Source organism: Dasypus novemcinctus, chromosome 8, assembly GCF_030445035.2.
Source record: "Dasypus novemcinctus isolate mDasNov1 chromosome 8, mDasNov1.1.hap2, whole genome shotgun sequence".
NCBI lineage: Eukaryota > Metazoa > Chordata > Mammalia > Cingulata > Dasypodidae > Dasypus > Dasypus novemcinctus.
Genome location: NC_080680.1, coordinates 129,503,752 through 129,527,229, shown reverse-complemented (window position 1 = coordinate 129,527,229; position 23,478 = coordinate 129,503,752). Strand labels below are relative to the sequence as shown.

At 43.1% G+C, this 23,478-nt stretch overlaps 1 protein-coding gene across 20 annotated transcripts in view; it reads right to left on the bottom strand.

Annotated features, from left to right (window-relative positions):
• Positions 1-23,478, bottom strand: part of EHMT1 (euchromatic histone lysine methyltransferase 1) — a 298,696-nt gene that overhangs the window by 222,287 nt on the left and 52,931 nt on the right. Inside the window, exon 1 of one of the 20 annotated variants that reach the window (XM_058302818.2) lies at positions 20,601-20,619. The exons of the other annotated variants lie outside the window; for them this stretch is intronic. The gene's annotated coding sequence lies outside the window, so the exon portion shown is untranslated. Of the gene's footprint in view, positions 1-20,600; positions 20,620-23,478 lie in introns of those variants that run through there. 20 annotated transcript variants of the gene reach the window in all.

Sequence of the window (23,478 nt, the reverse complement as noted above, 5' to 3'; positions counted from 1 at the left end):
TGTAGATCCTCCCAGGGCCCACTGGATGGAATGTGGGAGAGTATGGTCTATGATGTGGACCATTGACCATGAGGTGCAGCGATGCCCAGAGATGTACTTACCAGGTGCAATGGATGTGTCATGATGATGGGAGAGAGTGTTGCTGTGGGGGGAGTGGTGGCGTGGGGGCAGTGGGGTTGAATGGGACCTCATATTTTTTGAATGTAATATTTTTTTAAAATGAATAAAAAATTTAAAAAAAATCAGTGTGGAAAAGGAAGAATCAATTTGTTGTCTTAGCAAAAATTAAGTTAGATCTCTACTTCACACCTTAAATTTCATTTGGTCTACACACTTAAATGTTAAAAAAAAATTTTAGAAAAATTATGGAAGAATATATTTATGTCCTTAAAGACAGTATGGTGGACTGAGTTTTTGTGCCCCAGAAAAAAAAACACGTTCTTAATCTGAATCTACATTTCTGCAGGTGTAAATTTATTCAATATGCTATTTTAAAGATTTTTTTGTAAATTTATTTCTCTCCCCTTCCCCACCGCCCCCCGCCACCCAGTTGTCTGCTCTCTATGTCCATTCGCTGAGAGTTCTTCTGTGTCCGCTTGTATTCTTGTCAGCGGCAACCGGAATCTGTGTCTTATTTTTTGTTGCGTCATCTTGCGACATCAGCTCTCCGTGTGTGTGGCGCCACTCTTGGGCAGGCTGCGCTTTCTTTCTCGCTGGGCGGCTCTCCTTATGGGGTGCACTCCTTGCACATGGGGCTCCCCTACGTGGAGGACACCCCCGCGTGGCACAGCACTCCTTGCGCACATCAGCACTGCACGTGGGTCCTAGGTTTGAACCTTGGACTTCCCATGTGGTAGGCAGAGGCCTTTTCCATTGGGCCAAATCCACTTCCCCAATACACTATTTTTAATTAAGGTATGGCCAACTAAATCAGAATGGGTCTTAATCCTATTAATGGAGATTTTATAGGGAAAAAGCCATGGGAATGAGCCAAAAACCAGAAATAAGTGGAACCAGAAGAAAAAGGAGAGGACATCACCATGTGATGGAAAAGTCAAGGAACCCAAGGATTACTGCCAGCCAGAACACAACTCACCCCAGGAGGAAACCAGCCAGGCCACCTCTGAATAAATTCCTGTTGTTAAACCAACCCACCGTGTGGTATCTGTCTTAACAGCCAGAAAACTAAGACAGATAGAAAGGTGTGTGCACATACAAACAGAAAAAGAATGATACAATCTGCCTCAGCAAAATTAAGGTATCTGTAAGATAGAACACTCCCTAAAAAGAAGTAAAGGATAAGCAGGATTAGAAGGAAATATTCACAACAGATTAACAAATCAATCTAAGAAATACAAACAATACAACAAAACCAAGGCAAATCACAGCTTCACTGCAAGGAGGCAGAAGAAAAGTTAAATAACTATGTATCATTCCTACCCATCAAATTGAGTACAATTTTCAGGTTTAAGACTATTAAGTGCTGGTGAGGATATGGGGAACCAGTTCCCCTCAGATACTGCAGATGATGGAAATAGAAACTGGGGTGGCCACTACAGAGAGCAATTTGCAATGAACAATTACAACCCAAACTGCCTTCCTGCTCTCTGGAAGTATTCAAGCATGGGCAAAATAAATCTCTGGCATGTTCAGAAGGTATTTCTCTGACAGTGAGAAAGACAAGCAGCACGAATACACAAAAACTAGGGGTGTTTGCACAGCAGAACTCGGGGTAGCAGGGAAAGAAGTTAGCAAGACTGACACAGATAACCTAAATGGGCCACCAGAACACATGGTCGGGTTAAAAAGGAAATAGCCTAATAGTAATTAGAGCAAGACACCATACACACATTTTTTCACTTCTTTATTATTTCACTATTATCTAACCTTTTGGGATTATTTTCATCTTTTGTACCTGTATGGTGGAAATACCATATAATGGTGTGCAACTGTGCATCTTATCTCGACTCCATGTTCAGTCATGTCATACTGATGGCCTGAATCAGCCATGGTGGGAGATTTTGCACCAAGGAACTCAGCAACCATACAATTCATTAGCACTGGCCATAGTTTCCATAATTTTTACCACTGAGCACTGAGGTACCATGAAGAATCCCAGGGAATCCCCTAGGTTCCATTTATACTCCTTTCTTTTCAGCATTATGTAGATACTCTATGACAACACCATGATAGCATGAGGAGTCAAAATGGTCAAGTAGCATATGAAACCAGTGTTGCATGTCCTGGTGGAAGCATTCTTTTCATAAGAATAAAACCTCTAAACCAAAAGAATCATGAGTTGTAGGGAAGAGAAGCAAACATCTTGTGAGTGGGTCATTAGGTGTAGTAGTAATAAGAAATGCTTCCACTTCCATCCCTCAGTTTCTGGCGCCATGTACTTGCTGGCAGTTTGGGGCATATATTGTATCTTGTAGATCAGTGTAACCTTAAAAGATGTTGTCTCTCCTCTGATGCTGTAATTTGGGTCTTCAATAGCCAATTCCACTCTTCTATAAGGCCAGCTGCTTCTGGACTGGATACATGGTAAGACCAATGAACGAGGACCACTGACCCATTTGCTTATTTTGCAGTAAAGTGGTTCCTTAGAACAAGTTGTCTTTGATACCATGATGTGTAGAAGATGAGTCCAAAGATGGTTGTGTTGGCAAACATATAAATATATTTTCAAAACTATGTTAATAATTTGATTGTAATGGCTATATTATGCTCAGGTAGAGGAAGGTCTTTATAGGAAACGCATACTAAAGCATTCAGTAGTGATAGGACATCTAGGTGACAAGTAACCTCAAATGGCTCAGGAAAAAAAATTAGTTTTATCATTCTTGTAATATTTCTACTAAGTTAAAAATTATTTCAAAAGAAAAAGATCTTACGGATAGAAAAAAAAATCAAACTTATACAGCATACTATTATCTTTGGGGCTCAAATATATCTCTATGAAAACACTGGGAGAAATCTCGAAGGCCAAACAGCAAACACACTGTGACAGACATTGTTGGGCAGAAGGTAAGAGGAGTGGTAGGGACCTTTAGCTTTAAATGGAATTTGATTTTTTAAGAGAAAATATCTGCATATTATTTTGTACCTTAAATTTTTTTTTAAAGATTTACTTATTTATTTCTTCCCCCCCAACTGCTCCTCCCCCATTGTCTGCAATCTGTGTCCATTCGCTGGGTGTTCTTCTGTGTCTCCTTGTATTCTCATTAGGTGACACCGGGAACCAATCCTGGAACCTTATGGAGTGGGAGAGAGGTGCTCAATCTCTTGCACCACCTCAGCTCCCTGGTTGCTGCGTCTCTTCTTGTCTCTCCTCTGTGTCTCTTTTTGCTGCAAGCGGGCCAGCACTCCTGCACAGGCCAGCACTCCTGCGTGGGGACACTCTCCACATGGGCCAGCACTCCGTTTAGGCCAGCTCACCGTGCAGGCCAGCATGCCTTCACCAAGAGGCCGCGGGTATCAAAACCTGGATCTCCTATATGGTAGATGGGAGCCCAACTGCTTGAGCCATATCTGCTTCCCTTTAAATAGAGGAAATTGGGAAAATTTAAAAGGAAAATTACCCATAAGCCAACTACTTTAACATGTTACATAACCTTTCTGTGCAAACATACTCATAAAGGCACAATTTACACATATTATACATATGAGATCATGTTATGCAAATAAACTTACATCATCACTTTAAGGGTTGTAGTAGCTCATATTCATAGCTCCCCTCTGACAGACATTCAAGTAATGTATAACACTCAGCATTATAAACAATCTTAATCTATATCTTTTTTTTTTAAGATTTATTTATTTATCTTTATTTATTTCTCTCCCCATCTCCCCCATTGTCTGCTCTCTGTGTCCATTCGCTGTATGTTCTTCTGCATCTGCTTGCATTATCTGGCAGCACTGGGAAAATGTGTCTCTTTTTGTTGCGTCATCTTGCTGCATCAGCTCTCCATGTGTATGGCACCACTCCTAGGCAGGCTGCACTTTTTACTTGTGGGGCAGCTCTCCTTGCACGTGGGCCTCCCCTATGCGGGGGCACAGGGGTCAGCTCACACACGGGCCAGGAGGCCCTGGGTTCGAACCCTGGACCTCCCATACGGTAGGCAGGCACTCTACCAGTTGAGCCACAACCACTTTCCAGTATATAGTTCTTATAGGAGACAGCTACTAAACAAGAGACAAAGCCAGAAACCTAAGCTTTCCTTTCTCTTACACACAGGGATCCTATCTCTCAGAGGGGTCTTAAACAGGTTGGATGTTATTTTTGTTCTTTTTTTAAGACTGAATCACTTCTAAAACATTTTGTAAAACTCTAAAACCTTTCTTTGTTGATTTGTGCTAAACCTACTAAGATTCCATTTCAATTACCCTAACCTCTATCAACTTCACTGGGGACAGGAGCCTCAAGTGCCCCAAGACATCAAAGCTGCCAAGAGGCCCTCACCGGCCAAGCCAGGGACCACGTGCGCAGGCAGCAGTGGAGTCGGGCTGGAGGGCTCCAGGCCCACAAGGTTACACTTTTGTAACAAGGTTACAAAAGAGGAAAGTCAGGGGGAAAAGAACAAACCATAAAGCTACTGTGGTCGCCCTCGTACCACACAAGTTGACGGAGTTCCTGTACTCAACTCTAAGGTTACCTGTTTTCACGCCAATTAAGTGGCTTAATTCCACAAGACAAAAACAAAAAGGCACATTAACCACCGCTGTGCCCAAAGCTTCCATGGGGCTAGACAACTCTAAAGCATATTAATGAGATCAGTTTTCTTAAGTCCAAATTCCAGAGAAGAGATTCCATCCCCAAAAAGACCTCTATGTGGCAGACATATCACTAACCATAACCTCTCTTCCTCACACAAGAAAAGCATTCTTCAAAAATGGAGGCAAGGCGGCAGACTTGGCCCAGTGGTTAGGGCGTCCGTCTACCACATGGGAGGTCCACGGTTCAAACCCCGGGCCTCCTTGACCCATGTGCAGCTGGCCCACGCGCAGCGCTGATGTGCGCAAGGAGTACCCTGCCACGCAGGGGTGTCCCCCACGTAGGGGAGCCCCACGCGCAAGGAGTGCACCCCGTAAGGAGAGCCACCCAGCGTGAAAGAAAGTGCAGCCTGCCCAAGAATGGCGCCGCACACACAGAGAGATGACGCAACGAAAAGAAACACAGATTCCCAAGCCACTGACAAAAACAGACATGGACAAAGACGACGACGCAGCAAATAGACACAGAGAACAGACACCCGGGGTGGGGTGGGGGGGTAAATAAAATAAATAAATAAATCTTTTTTTTAAAAAATAAAAAATAATTTTTAAATGGAGGCAAAATAAAGATACTCCCAGATAAAGACTAAAAAGAGTTTGCTGCTAACAGATCTTATAAGAAATTTTAAAGGAAGTTCTTTAGGATGAAAGGAAACACCACTAGAGTTTCTCAAATTAACAGAAAGACAAAGAAGAGCAGAAATGGTACATATGTGGATTAATATAAAAGTTTCCGGGAAATGGACTTGGCCCAATGGTTAGGGCGTCCTTCTACTACATGGGAGGTCTGCGGTTCAAAACCCGGGCCTCCTTGACCCATGTGGAGCTGGCCACGCACAGTGCTGATGCGCGCAAGGAGTGCCCTGCCACGCAGGAGTGTCCCCCACGTAGGGGAGCTCCACGCGCAAGGAGTGCACCCCGTAAGGAGAGTCGCCCAGTGTGAAAGGAAGTGCAGCCTGCCCAAGAATGGCGCCGCCCACACTTCCCATGCCGCTGACAACAACAGAAGCAGACAAAGAAACAAGATGCAGCAAATAGACACAGAGAACAGACAACCGGGGGAGGGCGGGGAATTAAATAAATAAATAAATCTTTTTTTTAAAAAAAGTTTCCATAATATAATCTACTTTTCCTCATTTCTTCTCATAACTTCTCTATGAAATATTAAGATGTATAAAGCAATAATTACAATTATGTATTGCTATGTTTATAATATAAATCAAATATACATGGTGTTAATATTGCAAATGAAGGAGAAAAAAGTAAGGCTATGTGGGAGCTAAGTTTCTACAGTTTACCAGAATTAAGTTAATACTAATATGAAGTAGAAGGTGCTAAATGCAGGAGCAATGTATTATAATCCCTAGAGCAACCACCAAGAAAATAACTCAAAAAATATAGTAAACAAGAAGGGGTGGGGTATATGGGAATCTCCTACTATGTGACATTTCTGTAAACTAAAGCTCCTGGGAAAATAGGGTGGGAAAAAAAAAGGCACTGGAAGGACAGAAGAAATTGTTAACATACTTAAAAGATAATCAATCTTGTGATAAAAGGCACAATGCAAAAAAATTTTTTATTTTTAAATTTATTTTATTTTTGGCTTTGTTTTGGGGAAGGTTTTGGATTGCAGAAGAGCTGCCAGCTGCGGCAGGGGAGGATCAATGGCACAGGGTGTCAGTGGTGGGGGGATGTATGAAGAAGGGTATACTTGGGACATGACTCTATGGAACATGCAGGTGTTCATGTGGTCATGGGGTGTGGTCTTGGTGGGTGAAGACACACACAATAACCAGTGGAAAATTAAATTCTCATCCTGGGGTGTCCTGCTACATTCTCTCATAGAGTGACAAGCATCTCAGGAGTACATGGACAGTGCCTAGTGAAGGAGGACAGACCAATACACCAGGCCCTTGACATCGATGTTTGTACTTATGACCTTGTTCGTGTAAAACTGAAATTTAGCCTAGTAACATATATTGCCTAAGAGTTACCTCCTGAAAATCTCCTTGTTGCTCAAATGTAGCCTCTCTCTAAGCCAAATCCAGCATATAAACTCACTACCTTCCCCCAGCATGGGACGTGACTCCCAGGGATGAGCCTCCCTGGCACTGAGGGATTACTACCAAGCACCAATTAACGAGCAGCTGGAAAAAGCCTAGACCAAAAGGGGGACATACTAAAGACAAACGATTTTTTATGGCTAAGAGATTTCAAGGTGAGTTGGGAGATCATTTCAGAGGTTACGCTTACACGTCTTGGGATGATCTCACTGACTGCTGCAGTACACAGTGCCTCAAGCAGGGATGCTCCTGGGGGCTCTAGAGATATCTTGACACTGTAGGCAGGCAGATAACTGCAGAAAATTAGCACTCTGCCAGCAGGTCTTACCTGGGAATATACAATAAACTATTTCCCAATGTATCAGAGTTAGACTCATTTATAATTTTCCTACACATGGTTCTTCTGCCCCTTTTAGTTGATCCTATAATCCACTAAATATATGTCCAGGAGACAAATTTTCCAGCTGTTTCTATGCTGACTGAACCCTGAATCTCAGCAGAGTTGCAGCAAACACCTACTCTCCAGTTCATCAGACTTACCCAGGACAATAAACAAAAGGATGATGATGGACAATGACCATCCCAAAAACCAGAGAGTATCTACAAATGTAAGCAAGATAGTTTCATCCATCTGCCCCATGGGAACTAAGCCCCCTCTCAACTGGAAGGAGAGTGGGTATCACCATTCCCAAAACCTCAAGATTGAGGAATGAACAAACAAGGAATGAATGAACTATGGATTAAAGCAGACTTATTATTCTAGTAATGTAAGGACTTGTAATATTCATTTAAAGACAGCGGTTACCAGAGGTTCTGAGGGGAGGGAGAGGGAAGAATATGTGTAACATGGGGCATCTGGGGGACACTGGAATTGTTCTCCATATTACAATGGCAGATACAAGCCATACACATTTTGCTAAAATCTATAAAATTATGCAGTGCAAAGTGTAAACCATAATCTAAACTATAGACCATGGTTAGTAGCAATGCTTCAATACATACTCATCAATTGTAACAAATGTATCACACTAATGAAAGATGTTATTAATGGGGGAAAGTGTGGGAGGGGGAGGAAGTGAGGTATATGGGAATCCCCTATTTTTTTTTTAAAGATTTATTATTTATATATTTCTCTCCCCTTACCCTCCCCCCATTGTCTGCTCTCTGTGTCCATTCGCTGCATGTTCTTCTGTGACTGCTTCTACCCTTATCAGCGGCACCAGGAATCTGTGTTTTTTCTTTTTTTGGTTGCGTCATCTTGCTTGTCAGCTCTCCGTGTGTGCAGCACCATTCTTGGGCAGGCTGCACTTTCTTTCGCGCTGGCAGGTCTCCTTACAGGGCGCAATCCTTGCGCGTGAGGCTCCCCTATGCGAGGGACACCCGAGTGGCACGGCACTCCTTGGGCGCATCAGCACTGCGTATGGGCCAGCTCCACAGGAGTCAAGGAGGCCCTGGGTTTGAACTGTGGACCTCCCATGTGGTAGGCGGACGCCCTATCCATTGGGCCAAGTCCGCTTCCCCCCTATATTTTTGACGTAACATTAATGTAACCTAAAGCTTCTTTAAAAATAGTAAACATATCAACAGATAATTAAATATTTTAGTGTATTATTTTAATAAAAACGAAGGCAGTAAAGATGGAATTCAGGGAAAAGACAGAAGACACAAGGGGGAAAACTGGCAAAATGAAAAATGCGAATCTAACCACATCAATTATTACTCTTAACGTAAATGGTCTGAATGTTCCAGTCAAAAGGCAGATTGTCAGACTGAAGTAAAAAGCAAAACCCAGCTAATGCTGTCTACAAGAGACACACATTAGACTGAAAGATACAAAGATGTTGGTAAGTAAAGGTTAGAAAAAAGATATACCAGGCAAACAAAAACCATAAAAGAACTGAGGTGGCTACACTAATATCAGACAAAATAGACCTTAAGACAAGAAATATAGAGACAATGAGTGACCTTTCATAATGATAAAAGGGTCAAATGTGAAGAACAGGTAAGTTTAAATGTATGCACACTTAACAACAGAGCCTCCAAATACATGAAGCAAAACCTAGCAGAACTGAAAGGATAAACGAAATTCAAAAATAATAGTTGGAGGCTTCAATATAACATTCTCAATAGTTGACAGAATTAGACAAAAAAATGAGGAAGGATACCATCAATTAGCCTGATCTGACATACAAAGAATACCCCTCTTAATGACTGCAGACAATACATTTTTTTCAAGTGCTCTTGGAACATTCTCCAGGATAGAACATATACTTAGTCCATTTAAATTAAATTTTTTTAATTTAAAAGAAAGAATTTAAATTATAAAGTATGTCCTCTGGCCATAATGAAATTAATTTCGAAATTGTAACAAAAAAATCTGGAAATGCCTGCATATTTAGAAATTAAACAACACACATCTAAATAACCCATGGATCAAAGAAGAAATCACAAACAAAATTAGAAAATATTTTGAACTGAATAAAAGGAAAACACAAAATCAAAATTTATAGGCTGCAGCTAAAGCAGGGATATTTATAGCTTTCGAGTCTTCAGAAAAGGTCTCAAACCAATAACCTAAGCTTCTACCTTAAGAATCTAGGGGGAAAGAAACTAAACCCAAAACAAGCAGAAGACAGGAAGCAATAAGGAAAAGCAAACAAAAGATAAAGCAAAAAACTGAAAATTAGAGAAAATTTAACAAAACCAAAAATTGAGTCTTTGAAAAGAGAAACAAAAACTGATAAACTTTCAGCTAGAGTAACCAAGAAAAAGAGAAAGCATAAATTTCCAAACTCAGAAGTGAAAAATGGGACATTAATAACCCTGCAGAAATTAGAAGAACTATAAATAAATATTATGAACTTTATAACAAATTAGATAACATAGATTAAATTTTTAAATACCTAAAAAAATACAAAATCTCAAACTGATTCAAGAAGCAAGAAAAAATCTAACAGACCCATAACAAGTAAAGAAATTGATTTAGTAATTTAAAACCTTCCCACAAAGAAGAGCCCAAGTCCAGATGGTTTGACTGTGAATTCTTTCAAATATTTAAAGAAGAAATCCTTCATAAACTTTTATTTAAAAGAGGAAAAAACACCAACTCGCTTTATGAGTCCAAGGTTTACCTAAAATCCAAGCAAGACAAAGATAAGAAAATCACAAACCAATATCTCATTAATATAGACACAAATACCCTCAACAAATACCAGCAACATATAAGAAGAATTATACACTATGATTTATCCAAGGATTTCAAGTTTAGTTTAACATCTGAAAATCAATTAATATAGTAAACCACATTTATGAGAGTACAGAACAAAAACCACATGATACATAAAGATGCATAGAAATGCACAAAATGCATTTGATAAAATTCTTTCATGATAAAAACTCACAACCTAATTATGGCCATCTACAAACTACTCACAGCTAATATCACACTTAACGGCTTAATGGTGAAAGACTAAATGATTTTGCCCTAAGATCAGAAATAAGCCAAATATGTCCACTCTTGCCAGTTTTGTTTACACTACTACATTGTATTGGAAGCTCTAGCCAAAGCAATCAGGGAAAAAAAAAAATCAGAAAACGTAAGCAAGAAAACATTAAAATCATCTATAATCCTTGTGGTGGAGGGTACAAATGCAAGAGCATCTTTCTGTGAGATAGAGCAGATGTACACTGCTATTGCACAGTGGTGGAAATGAGGAGAGGTATGCAAAAGCTATTATAAGTGTGACCTATAGACTGCGGTTAACAGCAATTCTGTAACATTCTTGCACCAATGTCAAAGATGTACTGTGTTGATAATGGAGGTGTAGGGGAAAAGTATGCCAAATGGACACTATGGACCATGGTTGATGGTAACAGTCTGATATTATCTCACAATCTGTAACAAATGTTCCACCATGGTGTTGGTGAAGGGGTGTTGTATGTGTAGGATTGTTTTGCAAGTTCACAAATTGTGTAATAAAAATACATATTTTTTAAAATAGGGTGAGTTGGGGAGGAAATATACCAAATGTAAGATAGGGACTATAGTTAGTGGTATTAATAATATTTTGAAGATATTCTTGCATAGTTTGTAGGAAATGTTTCACAATGCAAAGTGCTGGTGGAAGGGTGATGTAGGAGACTCCTGTATGATTTTACATATGCTTATTTTGTAAGTCCACAACCTTTACTCTTTTGTTTATACATGCTCATGTATGAATGATATACTTCAATAAAAAACATATTTTTGAAATCCGTATCTTACTACCCAGGTAAAACCACAGTAAACATTTTAGTATATACCTTACCTGGATTACAGATTATAAAGTATACCAATTCTTAATTTTTTTAATTTAATTTTACATTATACCAATTTTTAATCTTCATTTCTTCATTCAACCTGATAATAAAGATTTCTTTATTATCAGTTGTAAGATATGCAATAATGTTGTATTATATGGCTAAAGCACAGTCTACCCAAACAACTCTTTTTGACTAGTATAAACAAATTTATGGCTAACTCTGTGCCTACCTTTATCTAAGACTTTTCAGTCAAGCTTAACTCCTCATGCTTCCTCATACCGACCCCCATCCATCACCAAGTTCTATACCTCCTCCATATTCCACTAAATTCCCATGCTACCTTCTTATGGTATATCCATGTCACCCCTAAAACCAATACAAGGAACAGCCCATTACCTCTCTTTTGCTAACTCCAGTCTCTCCCCTTCTTAGTCTAACATCTATTCGGCAAAGTCACCTTTCTAAAATTCTGACCTTACCATAATCTCAAAAACGTTCATTTTTTTAAAAGATTATTTTATTATTTATTTCTCCTCCCTCCCCCCCTGCCCCCATTGTCTGCTCTCTTGTGTCCATTTACTATGTATTCTTCTGTGTCTGCTTGTATTCTCGGCGGAACCGGGAATCTGTGTCTTTTTGTTGTGTTACCTTGCTGCATCAGCTCTCAGTGTGTGCGGCGCCACTCCTGAGCAGGCTGCGCTTTTTTTGCGTGGGGCAGCTCTCTTTGCGGGGTCCACTCCTTGCACATGGGGCTCCCCTACAAGGGGGCACCCCTGTGGCATGGCAATCCTTGTATGCAGCAGTACTGCGTGTGGGCCAGCTCACCACACAAGCCAAGAGGCCCTGGGTTTGAGCCCTGGACCACCTATATGGTAGGCAGATGCTCTATCAGTTGAGCCACATCCGCCTCCCTTCAAGGGCTTTTTATAGCCCGCGAGGTCAAAGTCACACTTCATAACATGGCACAGAAGTGTTTCAACAACACAGTCCAGGGCTTGACAAACTATGGTCCACCAGACAAATCTAGCCTAATCCTGTTTTTGTAATTCCCACAAGCTAATAATGATTTTTACCTTTTTCTAAAGGTTGTTAAAAAAAAAGACTACAGAAAAGAACGCAACATAGACTGTATGCGGCTCCATATCTGGTCCTTTTAGAGAAAGTTTCCTGACCCCTAATCTAGCCTAACCATTTTTAAGTCCTAAAACAGTCTGTCAAACAGCCTCACCCACCAACCACATCAAGTTACTTAAAATGTTTTGAACAAGTGCTTCAAGTCTTCGGGATTTTGCATCTTTCCTGCTGCCTTCCTCAGTGAAGACCCCCCTCTGTCTTATCAAGGCCCCCTTCTTCAAGGCCGCATGGCTCATCCAGCTTGTCACACGGTCACACACAGTTCTGCGGTGCCCTTGCCAGGAAAGGAACCCAAAAAAACACAGACTTTGATTCATTCATCTTTGCAACCCCAGCAGAGCATAATACCTGGTCCTCCCTATTCATTCCGTGACTATCTGAACATTACACTTATAAAATGATTAAAGAAGAAAAACATGCCTCTAACATCAAGAGGTAAGCCATGCAACCACAGGGGAAGTGCACAAAGTGATGCAGAGTGAGTTCATCAGACCTTGATCTCAAAGATACCTGGTCTGTTTTTTGTGGACCCCAGAAAATTATGTTCTTTTTATTTTTTTAAAGATTTATTTATTTAATTCTCTCCCCTCCCCCCCCCACCCCAGATGTCTGTTCTCTGTGTCTATTTGCTGCGTCGTCTTTGTCCGCTTCTGTTGTTGTCAGTGGCATGGGAATCTGTGTTTTTTTTTGTTGCATCATCTTGTGTCAGCTCTCCGTGCATGCAGCACCATTCCTGGGCAGGCTGCACTTTCATGCTGGGTGGCTCTCCTTACAGGGCACACTCCTTGTGTGTGGGGTTCCCCTCTGTGGGGGACACCCCTGCGTGGCAGGGCACTTCTTGCGTGCATCAGCACTGCGCATGGGCCAGCTCCACACAGGTCAAGGAGGCCCAGGGTATGAACCACGGACCTCCCATGTGGTAGGCGGACGCCCTAACCACTGGACCAAGTCCCCTTCCCGAAAATTATGTTCTTAAGCTAGTTCATTCCTGTGCCTATAAACGCTGTGTAGATGGGGACTTTTGATTACATTCTGTTAAGGGCCCCTTAATTTGATGCCTTTTGATTAGATCACTGCTAGGGCCTTTGATTGGACTACATCAGTGAGGTACGGTCCAGGTTAGGTCTCTACCCTTTTGCTGGGGTCTTAAAGAAACTGAGAACTGAAAGCAAAAACAGAATATTTTGCATTGGCAGCCTTAGCAGACTAAAACAGTTAACAAAGGAAATGGTCAGTGAGCATCTGAGACTTTTGCCAAACCTGAGATTCTGAATTAGGCTGCAGAGTAGGGAAGAACTGGAAAAGGAGACAAAACTTTGAGAAATGGGTTTTAAAATATTATTAATGTCATTTGGGGAAGCAGATATGGCTCAACAGATAGAGCATCCGCCTACCATAGAGGAGGTCCAAGGATTCGATGCCCAGAGCCTCCTGGCTCGTGTGGTGACCGTCCCACATGCAGTGCTGCGCGTGCAAGGAGTGCCGGCCCATACAGGGATGCCCCCATGTAAGGATGCCTCCTGCTCAAGCAGTGCACCCCACAAAGAGAGGCACCCCCGCAAAACTGCAGCCTGCCCAGGAGTGGTACCACAGACACGGAGAGCTGGTGCAGCAAGATAACGCAACGAAAAGAGATACAGATCCCCGGTGCCGCCTGACGAGAATACAAGGGGACACAGAAGAACACTGAGCAAATAGACACAAAAAGCAGACAACGGGGGTGGGGGGCCAGAGGGGAGAAAAAAAATTTTTAAGTCATTTTAATGTTCTCTGATAGATGCCACTAAAGACTAAAATCCTGTTTTGACTACTAGAATTTGCTTCTTAAAACATGGCTCCATGAAGACACTGGTGCTCATGTAGCATTGGGATGTACGTGGTTTCATACGTGTGCATCTTTCACCACTGTTACTGCTGTTATAGCAGGTGGCAGTAGCCTCATACTCCATGCTCCAGGACGAAGATTCACATCTGTTTTAGTTTGCCAAAGGGGCTGCTGATGCAAAGTACCAAAAATAGGCTGGCTTTTATAAAGGGGATTTATTTGGAGTAAAAGCTTAGTTCCAAGGCTGTGAAAAGTCATACCAAGGTGCCGTAAAAGGTGCTTTCTCACCAAAGTCAGCTACTGGTGATTCTGTTGTCCACGCACTTGGCAAAGCAAACTGGCCACCCATCTCCACCAAGATGTCAGCCTTTCCCTCCAAGCTCACTGTCTCATCTTGATCTGCTACGAGAGCCTAGTATCTTAGGGGCTTCGTCCTTAAGCAAGCTTCTAGTCCTCTCTCATGGTGGTTTCCTTTTCCTGTCTACCTCTGGGTCTCCATTCATAGCACACCCAGCCAGAGGGCAGAGACCCAAGCTGGCTCACACCTCATTCACACAGTCCAATCAAAAGCTCTAAATCGGTCTTATCAAGTAATGGCCCTCAACCAAATTTAATGCATTCAAATGGTATCATACCCACAGGAACAGATTAGTTTAAAACTACACAGTCTCTTTTGGGAATTCATAAAATAACTTCAAACTGCCACAATATCCTTTTAAGAAATGTCTTGGTATTTCAGAAATTCCCCTTCCTCCCTCCCCCGCCCCAGCTCTCCTTTCCCACCTCTTTCTACATGTATTTCAAAGGGGGTGGAGGAATAGCAGCTTTAGCTGAGTTGACCAGATGGCGGGTCGACTGCAGGACAGAAGGCACCCACTCTGCCTGAGAAGAACAGCTTCAACCTCAGGGTCCTGCGATGACAGCATCACTGCCAGGATCCACAAATCCAAAGGCTAAATAAAATGCCATCACATGTGCAAGCTGGATTTTTTAAATGTAGGTAATATTACTAGATTCATAGTGACTTTTATCATTTTCTATCCTCTCAACTGATATATACTTTCATACAATTAACTACCATGTGAGAAATAGCCCTGAAAATTTTTGATGAGGGGAAAAAAGTTTTTAATATACTAAAAAACACTGGCAGTCTCTGAGGGGCCAGAGCTATGGATTCTCCAGGTTCTAACGCTCACTGGCCCACGCTCGCTGGCATGGCCAGGCCAGTGATCCTCCAAGTCACCTGCAGCACCCAAGGACCTGAGCAAGGGAAAAGGGTGTTGACCACAATCTCAGGACAGTGCCTGAGCACATCCTCAAGGCCAGGGCTGAATTCCAACAACAGCTCTACCAACAAATCTAGTCCAGATTTAACAACTACTTCTTCCTCTCAGGGCAGCCACAGTGGGAGGTAAAATTAAAATACTGGCCAGGGTTTATATGCCAAGAAAAAGGAGAAGCCTATTCTTTTTTTTCTTTTAGGAGGTACCAGGAATTGGTCCTACAGCCTCATACTTGGGAAGCAGGCGTTCAACCACTGAGGTACATCCACTCCCCAAGCCTATTCCTTTTGCCAAATCAGAAGAGTAACTTCAGCAACAATAACACCTGAAATCTCTAACTATGAAAGTAGTAGCAAGTGGCAAGAGACAATAAACTCCAAGAGAGCTTGGACAGTGTCTGCTCGTTCACCAAAGAATACCCAAGGACAAGTGCTTAATAAATATCGGGGGGGGGGGGCTCTTATGTTTTCTAGGATTTAAACCTACATGAAGATGAGGCTGCATTGTATCTAAGCAAAGTAACTTAAAAGCAGGATCATTGTAAATTGACAAAAAGGTAGTCCGTATCAAAATTGTAGACCCTTCATTGTCAGGAAATGTCCAAAACTAAGTCAGCCTAAAGGCTTATTAAACAAAGGCACCACCTTGTGGTTAAAAGAGTAAGTGCAGGATACATGCAGAAAACCACAGGAATATATTAATAAATTTTCCTTTATAATCAGAATCGCTCTTGGAAGAGAACCACATTCCTAACTCAAATTAGTGAAATACTTTTAAAATCCTTCTGCAATACTGCTCTGTAAAAGAATCAGGAAAGCTTGGGAAAACAAGAAACATCTACAGCTGAATTTCATCCAAAGTTCATATGCTGATAAAAATACTGAGCATTTTAAAGACAGTAAAACCAAAGGAGCTGAATATTCTGAAACATGTGATACAAAAATGTAAAGTTTGCCCCCATGAGAATAGAAGCTCTAAAAGAGATGGGAATTTTGAATTTTTTGTGTTTGCTTTACTTTTTATTCTACCACCAAATGCTTCAGTTTACTCTAAGACAGCAACTCTCTAGCTTTTGGGTCTCAGGATAACTTCACACTCCAGAGTTCAGAGCACCCCAGAGCTCTTGTTTTATATGTGTTAAAGCTATTGATATTTACCATGTTAGACGTTTGAACATTTTAAACTATTGTCACTGCTTTTAATAAACCCAATACAGGTTAACATATTTTCATGAAAAATAATGTTTTTCTAAAACAAATAAAATAGAAGAGTAGCAATGTTTTATTTTTTTTTTTTTTTAAGATTTATTTATTTATTTAATTTCCCCCCCTCCCCTGGTTGTCTGTTCTTGGTGTCTATTTGCTGCGTCTTGTTTCTTTGTCTGCTTCTGTTGTCGTCAGCGGCACGGGAAGTGTGGGTGGCGCCATTCCTGGGCAGGCTGCTCTTCCTTTTCACGCTGGGCGGCTTTCCTCACGGGCGCACTCCTTGCGCGTGGGGCTGCCCCACGCGGGGACACCCTTGCGTGGCACGGCACTCCTTGCGCGCATCAGCACTGCGCATGGCCAGCTCCACACGGGTCAAGGAGGCCCGGGGTTTGAACCGCGGACCTCCCATATGGTAGACGGACGCCCTAACCACTGGGCCAAAGTCCGTTTCCCTTTTATATTTTTATAAATATCTTTTCTGGCTGGAGTTGGCCCCTCCAGCATTCTATCAGTGGCAACATTGTTTGCCACATAGCCTCTAGAAAAGTGATCTCTACACTTGTTATAGAATGAGAGTTAAAAAGACAAGCAATGGCTGACATCTGTGAAGACACTGTGGGCCTTACAGAACACAGGAAGGGGTCTGACCTCAGGAGGTGCTGAATGAGGAACCAGGAGTGGGCAGGTCCTGACCCTGAAGGGCTGGGTGGGGCTCTGGGCTCAAAAGTGCCACAGGGAGGGAAGCCAACTTGGCCCAGTGGTTAGGCCGTCCGTCTACCACATGGGAAGTCCGCGGTTCAAACCCCGGGCCTCCCTGACCTGTAGCTGGCCCATGCGCACTGCTGATGCGTGCAAGGAGTGCCCTGCCACGCAGGGGTGTCCCCACGTAGGGGAGCCCCACGCACAAGGAGTGCGCCCCATAAGGAGAGCCGCCCAGCACGAAAGAAAGCGCAGCCTGCCCAGTAATGGTGCCGCACACACAGAGAGCTGACACAGCAAGATGACACAACAAAAAGAAACACAGATTCCCGTGCCGCTGACAGCAACAGAAGCAGACAAAGAAGACGCAGCAAGCAGCAAATAGACACAGAGAACAGACCACCAGGGGGAAGGGGAGAGAAATAAATAAATAAATCTTTTTTTTTTTTTCAAGTGCCACAGGGCTTGTGGCCACATTTTCACAGAACACACAGGTATAATGGAAGCTCTTCTGGGTAGCTTTGTTTTGATAAATGCGGGGTCACCTTCCCTTTAGGTTTTCACAGTATTTAAAAACAATCAATCAATCATATGAACTGAATTTCTTATAAAGAAATGAGAATTTTCAATCATTTATTCTTACTGTAAAAGAAACACATACTCATTGAAGAAAACATATGATACATAAAAATATAACAAGAAATTACTGGTAATCCCACAATTCAGAAATAATCGAGTCATCTTTTATTCTAGTTGCCTCTCCTCTTTCCTACATCTAATGAGAAATTTTTAAAATTTGAGCCCATCTAGAAAGTAGTAAAGTACTAAAGATTGGACAGACCCAATAATACAGAAATATGCTTAATGATTATAAACAAGAAACAATTCACTAATTTATTATTTAAACTCTACAAGGTGTAAGAAAAGGGTTAAGTTTAATTTTCACATAAAGTGGAAGCCAGAGGTGGAACCAGTTCTGCCTTGGAGGAGGGAGGGAAAGGGGTTCTAGGGGCTTTCAAAGAGAGGGCGGGGCCACTGTGAAAGTGCTGGACTGTGAAAAGCAGAGCCAGGAGTGAAAGCGCACTGAGCCCAGGGGAGCTGCAACTGAAAGCGGGAACCAAGAAAGTTAGACGTCTGGGACAGGCCATAACCTGAGGTACCCAATCAATGGAGAACAGGGAAGGGGCCTGCATGTCAGGTTTAGGTTATTAAATATCAATGTTTCTTGTTTGACCCATCAGCCATTTGATCCAGGTCGCCTGCCCATTCTTCCAAGATCATTAATAAAATTCTTCTCTCCTCCACAATTGGGTGAGCCTTTTTTCTCCTACAGGTGCAGGTTACTCTCCAACAAAGGTTGGAGAGAATGTCCTGTTCGCTGCTGTCTCTCAAATGGGTGGCACACAGGAAACAAGTGGCAGCCATTCACAGAGTTCCTGCCCAGGCATGCAAAAACCACCAACCAACTAGTTCAGGACTAGTTTGTTACACTCAACTCCTAGCGATAGTACCAAATCTAGACTACAAATAGTCTCAGAACAGTGAAGAATGACAAAACTAGCCAAAGACTTGCAAGTTCCATACCAAGACCGGGGCGAGCCAAAGCAGGACAGGTGTGCTGCAACAGACAGGGGCTGTGGGGACCAGTGAGGAGGGGAAGGGACAGAAAATAGGACAAGGAAGGGACTAGGAAGCGCGGGCACCCAGGAGAGGGACACCTGCCCCAGGACGCTGAAGTCCACAATTGCCCCCGGGTAAATGACTAGTCGCCACAGGCCCCGGCTTTGCCTCCACATGAGCCAGGAACCACTGCAGAGGGCAGGGTGGAGAAAGGCCTGTACAGCACCCAGAGGAAGGCCCTGTGGCCAGAAGGCTGGGGTGGGGGTGGGGGGAGCAGGAGCTCACAGGCTCCCCTCCGGGAAGGCCACAGGGCATGAGGCGCCCTTAAAGGAGAGGCAAGAGCAAGCAGGCCACAGGAATCTGAGGTTCAGGAGAGAGGTCCAAACTGGACACACCACTATGGGGGTTGCCAGTATCTGACAAGGATCTAGTATCCAAAATATAAAGAAGTCTTACAGCCCAACAATAAATTAAAATTTTTTTAAAAATTTTAAAACAGACAAAGGATTTAAATAGACATTCTCCAAAGAAGATAGACAAATGGCCAACAAGCACAGGAAAAGATGCCCAACTTCATTAACCATTAAGGAAATGCAAATCAAATCACAATGAGAGACCATTTCACACCCAGTAGGAGGGAGGGCTATCATTGTGAAAAACGGAAATAACAAATTTTGGTGAGGATGTAGAGGAATTTGAACCCACATACATTGCTACTGAGATTGCAAAATGGTGCATCCACTAAGGAAAACAACCCAGGGAATCTTCAAAATGTTAAATATAGAGATACCATATGACCCAGGAACTCCACTCCTAGATCTACCCAAGAGAAATAAATATGTCCACACAAAAGCTTTTGCACAGGTTCCAGCAGCATTATTAATAACAGCCCAAAGGTGGAAACAGCTCAAATACCCATCAACTGGTCAATGAGTAAACAAAATGTGGTGTGCATATACAGCAGACTATTACTCAACCATAAAAAGGAATAAAGTGCTGATACATACTACACGCGGGATGTGAGGCAGTGAAAGGGGGAAGGCTGTGAAAGGGGGAAGGCTGTGAGACGGTCCCGAAACCTCCTGAGAAGAAGGCTGCCGAATGACACTGCGAGACCCCAGCCATAAGAATCTCATCAGGAATGGGAATCCCATTCAGGGTCGAGAGAAAGCCCTGACACCCTCAAAATAGGCCCCGAGAAACGAAGGTGGGGCAACCAATCAGAAGAGCAAACAGACTCTGAAAAGCTCTGACCTGGGGCCCCGTGCAGCACTCACCCTGCAGTAGGCCCGCCTCCAAGCCTCGGACCCTGTGCTTTTCTTGTTTCTTAATAAACTCTTCACTCCCTTGCCTACCTTTTGGCATGTCCTTCAATTCTTCATGCAACATAAGCCAAGAACCTAGAAGTCCAGAAACCAGAGCTATCCAATAACAGATAGACCCTTAAAACACTACGCCAAGTAAAAGTAGTCACAAAAGGCCACATATTATAAGATACTGTTGATATGAAACATCTAGAAAAAGAAATCCATAGAGACAGAAAGTAGATTGGTGGCTGCCAGGGACAGGGGAGTAACTGCTGATACTGGGTGTCACTGTGGGCGGAACGACAATGTTCTGGAACTAGAGCGTGTGCGGCTGCACGGCTCCATGGAGGTCCTGAAGACGTGCACTATGTGCCACTCTCCCCACCTACCGTGCTTCACATGGTGTCCCACTGTCCCCCTCTCAGGTCCCCATTCCTCTTCTCCTGCTTCACTTTCTATTTTCCCAAAACTGCTACATTCACTGGACATGGTCTGTAGCCACCCTCAGAATGTCTGCTTCAACAAGGAAGGGCTGTTTGTGCTCTGTTTTCTGATGTGCCCTCCTCCACAAGGGGGGCGGAGACTACCAGAAGGAGCCTCCGCCAGCGCCCTCAGCTTCCTCTGCGCCTCCCTGAGTCAAAGGCCACGTATCACCAAACCCAAACACAGGGCAAAGGGCAGGGTAGCCTGGCTTCTGCTGAAGTCTGCAAAGCAGGTATGAACTCACCTTTGAAACACTCTACTTTTCTTTTAAAACGTTTATGAAATGGTTCCACACCTCACCACTATAATACTAAAAGATAATTTACCCTGAAGGCAAGTATAATTTGGATAGAATTTTCTGGATTCTAGAAATCTAACCAAGCCCCAAACACTCCACAAATTTCTACAAAATTTCAAATCCCAAAATGGTCAGACCACCATGATAACAGCATAAAAGCACACTTTTGTTCCCCTAGTTCTCTAATGGGAAGATAAAATGCTTTGTTTGACCTCTGATGTCTTTAATTTTTAAAGACCAAACATTTTCACTTGAGTTATACTGGCTTTCTTCCCAATGCCACTGATCCACAGAAGATCCATAGTGCTTCAAGCAGACAATAAAAATATGCTAACACAAAAAATCACTCCCGGCTCTAAAATTCTCTTAAAATGCAGGCAAATGTCTACCTAAACTGACGGCTCCTCAGGCCCCTACCTGCCCCACTTAAGCAGAGCCAGGGAGATTGCCCAGCAGACCAGGAGAAGGCAGGCCAGCGCCAGCCTGCACCCTGGCTGCAACCGCGGTGTACACCATTTTCAGTTCAGAAAAGATGAGAACAATCCCTTATGGGCTGAGCTGGGAGCATTAACCGCCATTACAAGTTAGGTCACAGGTGCTCCAAGAAAGCCCTGGCATCAGCACATCCGCACCTCAGGCCAAGCAGCCAGCACCTCCTACAGCAGCCAGGGGGCAAGACACGTGGGAGCCAGGCCATGCTGCCTCAGGGAGGTGCACACAGGGGCCGTCCCCACCACGCTGCTCCAAGGCACTGTTTGCCCAGATCCAGGACCACCCTACCCCGCCCCACCCTCTCATTCGGAGGACAGAGACAGAGGGAGGCCCCTGCCCGCCAGGAGCTCTCCAGAGGCAATGCTTATGCAGCCCTGCCGTGTTGGGAGACAGCAGAGGAAGCCAGGGGGAACTCTGTACCCCAGGTTCCCACACAACGGGAAGGCAGGTTTCCTCCAGGCCAACACCTCTTGAGAAAAGAACCTGAAATAATACTCTCCAACTCCAAGGCCAGCACAACCCTAAAACCAAACAAACAAACAGGCCATTTCAATTAACTACAGATGAAAGGTCCTAAACAAAATATCAGCGACTTGAATTCAAGTGCATTAAAGATATATATGTGGGATTTATTCCAGGTATGCAAGTATGACATAACCTTAAAAAACTCATAAAGAAAAAGTATATGTTAAATTCAATACCCAAACATTTACCAAAAAAAAAAAGTAAATTAGGAATAGAAGTTCCTTATTCTGATAAAGAGAATTTAGAAAAAAACTAAGGCAGGGAAGTGGACTTGGCCCAGCGTTAGGGTGTCCGTCTACCATAAGGGAGGTCCGCGGTTCAAACCCCGGGCCTCCTTGACCCGTGTGGAGCTGGCCCATGCGCAGTGCTGATGCGCGCAAGGAGTGCTGATGCACGCAAGGAGTGCCGCACCACGCAGGGGTGTCCCCCGCGTAGGGGAGCCCCACTCGCAAGGAGTGCACCCGTAAGGAGAGCCGCCCAGCGCGAAAGAAAGTACAGCCTGCCCAGGAATGGCCCTGCCCACACTTTCCGTGACGCTGACCGCAACAGAAGCGGACAAAGAAACAAGACACAGCAAAAAGACACAGAGAACAGACAACAGGGGGAGGGGAGGGGAATTAAATAAATAAATCTTAAAAAAGAAAAAGAAATAGATCGTGCTTTTAAAAAAAAAAGAAAAAGAAAAAAACTAAGGCAAACATCACCTTAAGTCAGAAAATATTTAGAAGCCCTCCCTTTAAAACAAAGAATGATCATGAAAAGCAAATAAAACTAAACAGATGGATAAATAGAACAATAAATCAAATGTTCATTAGACAATGTAATGAAAGAAAGAACATTTCCAATAGAATGAAAGAATCATCTTTTATCTGAGAATAAACCTACAAAAAGATGGCAAGACCTCCACAGGAAAATTTTGTAAAATTTCATTCAGATATTTTTTTAACAACTAAATGAATTGACAGTATATGCTATGCTCACAAATAGGAAGATAAAATATTAAGATGTGGATTCTTGCCAGACTGATCCGTGAATTTGATATAATTCCAATCAATATCCCAAAAGGATTTTTCATGGGATTTGATGTTTATGAAATGTAATTTGAAGAGTAGATAACCAAGAATATCCAAAACATTCTGAGGTAAAGGGACAGGGCAGAGAGAACTCCCTACCAGTCCTGAGAATTTACAATGAAACCGTGTCATTAAGAAGCGTAGAGGGAACCGGACTTGGCCCAGTGGTTAGGGCGTCCGTCTACCACATGGGAGGTCCGCCGGGCCTCCTTGACCTGTGTGGAGCTGGCCCACGCGCAGTGCTGATGAGTGCAAGGAGTGCCCTGCCACACAGGGGATGAGTGCAAGGAGTGCCCTGCCACGCAGGGGTGTCCCCCGCTTAGGCGAGCCCCACGCACAAGGAGTGTGCCCCATAAGAAGAGCCGCCCAGCGCAAAAATGCAGCCTACCCAGGAAT